This window comes from Carya illinoinensis, chromosome 8, assembly GCF_018687715.1.
Source record: "Carya illinoinensis cultivar Pawnee chromosome 8, C.illinoinensisPawnee_v1, whole genome shotgun sequence".
Classification (NCBI taxonomy): Eukaryota; Viridiplantae; Streptophyta; class Magnoliopsida; order Fagales; family Juglandaceae; genus Carya; species Carya illinoinensis.
In genome coordinates, this window is record NC_056759.1 from 18,412,281 (window position 1) to 18,418,766 (window position 6,486).

The 6,486-nt window shown below is 36.7% G+C and overlaps 1 non-coding gene across 1 annotated transcript; it reads right to left on the reverse strand.

Moving 5' to 3' along the window:
* Positions 1-4,516: 4,516 nt before the first annotated feature.
* Positions 4,517-4,624, reverse strand: LOC122274824. Its single transcript, XR_006228367.1, has one exon. It is a non-coding gene; the product is annotated as a small nucleolar RNA R71 (small nucleolar RNA).
* Positions 4,625-6,486: the final 1,862 nt, after the last annotated feature.

Genomic DNA, 6,486 nt, shown 5'->3' on the forward strand with positions numbered 1-6,486 from the left:
TAACATATTATGATAGTTAACTATACTAACATCATCCTCACAATATATTATACTACTATAGTGATATCACTTTAGTATTATATCACTATAGTATTATCATCTAGTGATATAGCATTAATATAACTACAAATACTATAATGATTTATATAGTTGTTTTACGTTTATATATAGACTTAAAGTAGATTTGTAGATTGCTAATCCTATTATGTATTTATCAAAGATTTAAAAGAATATGTTGATAATTTATTATGCCATAAATTGTAATTAATATATTTTTTGTTATTAACAACATATGACCAAACAAATTACAAATATTCATATTTAAGATTAAGATCTTATGTTGTAAATTATAATATAAAGTTATTTCATATATGATATATAATTATATATATTATACATCAAATATTCATATATAATTATATATATAAAATATATATACATAAAATATTTTATATAATATTCAAAATTATATCAAATTAATTTTTATATATTAATTTTTCACAACCAGTCCGGTCCCGGAAAGTAGGAAACCAAAACCGGACCGGTTCCTATAGTTTGCACAGCATAAGAATCGGTTTTGGAACCGGACCAGTTATAAACCGATCAAACTGGTTTGGGTCGGTCCACCAATTTGCCAATCCAAAATTGCACCCTAGTTGAAACAAGGCTACTTGCTTTCTCAGAAGATCCATGAGATTTATTCTCAACTCTAATAGGGTGGAGAAGGCCCTAAGTGCTACTCACTGTAGCACAGTTTATTACTTAGAAAAATTGAAGTTGGTGGCTGTTCATCACCTTTTAAGGGCAAAATCTTGCAATACATCCATTATAATCCACAAGCAAGACATGTAAGTTATCATACGACCTTGCAAAGGGCTAAGTTGGACTTCTATTAGGAGGAAATGAGCAATGATACATGTCAAGTTACTAAGTATGAAGCCCTACATCTAGCAAAATTACTACAATCTTTACAAATTCCAAATTCTCCATGGCTTGATATATCAATGGACTTTATTGAAGGTTTGCCTATTTCATATGGATCAAGTGTGGTTTTCTCAATTGTTGATTGACTCACCAAGTTTGCTCATTTCTTTCTACCCTCTCATCCTTACACAGCCATTAAGGTGGCTAAAGTATTTTTCTCTGGAGTGTTTAGACACCATGCCATGCTTAAATCTATTGTCTTATATAGGGACCCCGGTGTTTACAAGTTCTTTTTTGAGATTGGACCTTGTTGAATCCTATGGTCGAATAGTGCTATAATACTACAACTCACTCTTTCATTAGAATTCCTCCTTTCGAAACTCTATATGGATATCCTCCCCACAAACTAATTATGTCCCTTATACAACTGCTAATGCTTGTATGGAACAATAATTGCAATCAAGGGAAGAACTAAGAAAAATTAGAAAAGGCTCAGTAGAGGATGCTATTTTTGGCTGACAAAAAGAGAATTGAGAGGAGCTTTGAGATTAGCGATTTGGTGTTTTTAAGGTTGCAACCTTACCGGCAGAAAAAAATTGTGTTGTGCAATAATCTAACATTAGCTCCAAGTTATTACGGGCGCTTTCAAGTGATTGCAAAGTTAGGGGTTGTGGCTTATTGATTGTGCGATACCTCGTTTTTACGTGAATTTTCACTGAATGAGTATTTTAATTTAATTAATATATTAGTTTTTTTATTTTAAATTATTGTATTTTAATTGGATTTATTTTAATTTGATGTGGTGTTTAAATTATTTTAGTCGTTTTATAGTTTTTAAAATTGTTTTCGTCAGATCTGTTTTTTTGGACTCTGGAGGTGAGGATTGGACCTCATTTATTTTCTCTTTTTCTTTTTCCCTTTTTCTTTTTTCTCTCTTTTCCTTCTTTTCTTCTTTCTTTTCTTCTTCTTCTTTTCCGTTTTCTCCCCGTGCGCTGCACGTCCTCTCTCTCTCTCTCTCTCTCTCTCTCTCTCTCTCTCTCTCTCTCTCTCTCTCTCCTCATTATCGCCGTCTAGCTTGTGCCGTCCAGCACCGCCGCTCGCCAGCAATGTGGCCGACACCACCCACACAGAAACTTCCCCCTCCGGCCAATGAACCACCCCACCAAGTTTCACCTCATCCGAGCCGACGTTCACCGCCGAGAGCCCATCTAAGCCGCACTGTTTTTGTGCATTTTCGCCGCCGCCGTCGCTCCACCTCCAGTCACCATATTTTCACCACTTTATCACCTACCTCTTGCTGTCCTAAACCACCCATTTCCGGCCCCGACTCATTGCCGAAGCAGCTCCCACGAGCTCAATTTCGATTTGCCATTTTTTCTCTTCCACCGCCAATTCCACTGCTGATGAAGTGTTAGAAATGCATAATTAAATTGTTTTAGTGAGTGATTTATTACATCAAAAAAGGGTTGAACACTTAATTATGCATCAAAATTTTAACACTTAATGGAAAATTTATTGATGATAATATTTTGCACATCAAAGTCTCATATTTGCTCTTGAAATACTTAAACTATAAGATCATTTCATTTATATATTATAGGGCCTTTATGGAAGGAAAGAAAGAATGAGACCTATAAAGAAATAAAAGAATTGATTATGGTCAAGTTGGAATCTCATCTATGAGTCAGCACATGGAGACCCTTGGACGGCTGGAGCAGGAGCACACCACACGTGCTGACCCTTGCAAGATAAACAGAACACTCACTCGGACAGCACTCATTCGGACTCACACATGCAGACCAGCATAACACTCGCACATGCAATAAACCACACCAGCTCACACATGCAGAAAACGTGACAGCAACTCACACATGTAGCAACAAACACAGCAGACAGCACTAATTCGGACAACACACAGCCGGACAGTAGCCACTCACACATGCATCATCACGTTGGACACTCGGACGTGCAGCAAGTCAGCAGAAGAAAAAAAGAAGCAGCTGGCCTTCAACTTTGATAGAACAAAACCATGCACATGCATATGCAGACACTCGGACAGCAGCAGGATTATTCTTCTTTCCGGATGCTTGAATGTGCATCAGCAGGAGATCACATGGGATCATGGAAGACAACTGGACGGAAAGCAGCAGCAGTAGAGTTTACGGGGGGGGGGGGGGGGGGGGGGGGGGGGGGGGGGGACAGGGCAGTAGCTTAGCTTGGATTGTTTTTTTTTCTTTTTCTTTTTTTGTTTTCAGACGCTAGGCTGCAGTTTATCTTTCTTACTGTTTCTTTTGTTTTTTTTCGTTCGGCTACAGCAGTAGCTTAGCTTGGAGTTTATTACTTTCTTTCATTTTCATTCAGTGCAGTAGCTTAGCTTGGATTTTCTTCTTCCATTCATTTTCATTCTTGCTTTTTTTTTTGGACGCTAACAGCAGATTTTCAGAGTTTTCTTTTGGTTTTACATTCGGCGCAGCAGAGTAGAGTAGATGATTATCACTTTACTTTTCCGTTTAGCTAGAGGCAACTGGTTTTGTTTCTATTTTCATCTGGTTTTCATTTGTTTAGCGGGGAGCAGCAGAGTCTTTAGTTTATTTCTTTTCTTTTTCGTTTAGACAGGGGCGGCTAGCTAGTTTTCATTATTTCACTTTTTCAGTTTAGTCTTTTACGTTTTCGGACTAGAGAGTCAGCTGGTCTTATTTTTAGCTTAGTTTATTTTTATTTTGGGTATTTTTTTCTTAGATTTTCGCATGGTTCAGCTTAGATTAATTTTTATTGCTACAAATATCATGTGTAACTAATTTTTAAAACTTGGGTTGTGGAGTGAGACTTAATTTATTTTGAGAATCTAGTTTAATACAATATTTTGTTGTTGAATGTTGATTTCACTACGTTACTAGTTGGATTTAAATTGGAAATAGATTGTGGCTATTGCTCTTGTTTTGTTGTTGACGTAAGGCACAACAAAAGCTTGAAAATTATCAAGGCCTCTCTCAGTTGTTTGTTAATGTGTGTTTGACTAGTAAAGTAGAGAATCCCTTAGGAAAATATTGCAAAACTTGAGCTTAACTTTTTATCTTCCGATTAGCAATGCCTTGATTGGACTGTTAATCGAGAAAATTATCTTGAATCCGAAATAAAGAGAGTCTCATACCCAACCCAAGTGTTCGTTAATTTGTTTTTTTAGAAACTCTAATTTCAACTTCGATTATCTTTCTGCATTGCATTTGAATTTTATTTTCATCTCTCTTAGAGAATATGTTTAGCCTGTTAGGACTAGCACACCCTCTTGCATCATTTTACCTATTAATGCAAATGCTTTTAATTTCAAACCCGGGATGATTCCATTGTTACCACACTTTCATGGTATGGAATCTGAAAACCCCTATTTGCATATCAAAGAGTTTGAAGAAGTGTGTTCCACATTCGTGGATAGAACATGCACTGATGAGGTCATAAGATTGAAACTGTTTCCATTTTCCTTAAAAGACAAGGCTAAGACATGGTTGAATTCCTTAAGACCAAGATCCATTGGGACTTGGCAAGAAATGCAAACTGAATTTTTAAAGAAATTTTTTTCCATGCATAGAACCAATGCCTTGAAAAGACAGATCATGAATTTTTGCCAAAAGAATGTGGAAACATTTTATCATTGTTGGGAACGATTCAAAGACCTTTTAAATGCATGTCCTCATCATGGATATGAGAATTGGAGGGTCATTAGTTTTTTTTTATGAGGGGTTGCAACAAAAAATGAGACAATTTGTGGAGATCATGTGTAATGGAGCGTTTTTTAACAAAGAACCTGAGGAAGCTTTTGAATATTTTCAGCGTTTTTTATCTAGCTGAAAATGCACAATCATGGGATACATTTGATGTTCATGATAGGTCGAAAAGTTCAAGGACAATTTCAGGGGGTGGGAAATATAATTTGAGAGAAGTAGATGATTTGAATGCTAGATTGGCTATGATTTCTAAGAAATTAGAAACCATAGAACTGAAAAAAGTGAATGAAGTACAAGCTGTACCTCAGATTACCTTGAGCTGTAATATTTGTGAGGGCCAAGGGCATTCAACTAATGATTGCCCGACCATTCCTGCCTTTAAAGAAGTTCTCTTGGATCAATCTAATGCTGTTAACATGGTTGCTAAATCTTTTTCAGGTCCTTATTCCAACACCTACAATTCAGGATGGAGAAATCACCCTAATTTCAGTTGGAGAGGTGATCAAGCTGCTTTACCTGCACCCAACATAGCTGGTCCTTCACAAATTGTACCCTACACTACCCCAGGAGGTTCAGGACCATCTCAATATGCCAACCACATGGTCCCAGCTTAGAAAAAGAACCTTGAAGACAATTTCCAGCAATTATCCACCAACTTCCAGCAGCTGTCCACCAATTTTCAGCAATTCATGCAAAGCCAAGCTGCTATCAATAGTCAAAATTCACAAGCCATTGCTGAGATTCGAGGGTCAGTCACAAGGTTGACTACAACCATGAGTGCTCAAGAGAAAGGGAAGTTCCCTGCACAATCTCAGCCTAATCCCCAAGGCCAAAACCACCAATTTCAAAGTGTGGCAGGAGATTCAAATGTCAAGCAATTCAAGGCTATTACAACCTTGAGAAGTGGTAAGGTGATTGGCTTCCAGCTCAAGAGGTAGAAAAGAATGGTAACACTTCTAAACCTCCTTCTGAAAATGAGGCACATGATCCTTTGAAATCTGAAAGTGTCCCAAGCACTACACTTGCACCTTTTCCTCAAAGGTTAACCCCTTTGTACAAAGATAAGCACCACGCTGAAATTCTTGAAATTTTTAAGCAAGTTAGGATAAATATACCATTGTTAGATGCTATTCAACAGATTCCTACCTATGCTAAATTTGTAAAGGATTTATGCACCGTAAAAAGAAAATTGAATGTGCAAAAGAAAGCTTTTCTTACTGAGCAGGTTAGTGCTATTATCCAAACCAACACTCCTCCCAAATACAAGGACCTAGGATCCCCTACCATAGCTTGCATGATAGGGAGCTCAAAAATAGGCCAAGCATTATTAGACTTAGGTTCAAGTGTGAACTTATTGCCTTATAATGTTTATGTTCAACTTGGATTGGGTGAGTTGAAATCTACTTCTATCACATTGCAGTTGGCTGATAGGTCTATAAAGATTCCTAGAGGTGTTGTGGAAGATGTTTTGGTTCAAGTTGACAAATTCTACTATCTAGTAGATTTTGTCGTACTCGACATGCAATTGACTAATCATTCTACTTTCCAAGCACCTATTATCTTAGGAAGACCCTTCTTGGCTACTTCTAATGCACTCATAAATTGTAGAAGTGGAGTTTTAAAGTTGAGTTTTGAAAATATGACCTTGGAGCTAAATATTTTTAAGCTTTGTAGGCAACCGCAAGAAGTTGAAGAAGTTCATGAAGTGAATTTGCTGGAAAATTTCATTGATGAAAATTCTGCACATTACTTTCAACTTATTGATTCTTTAGAGGAATTTGAAGAAGATTTGAAAATATTTGATAATGTTAATAATTCATCTCTTGTTTCCTCAATAGGT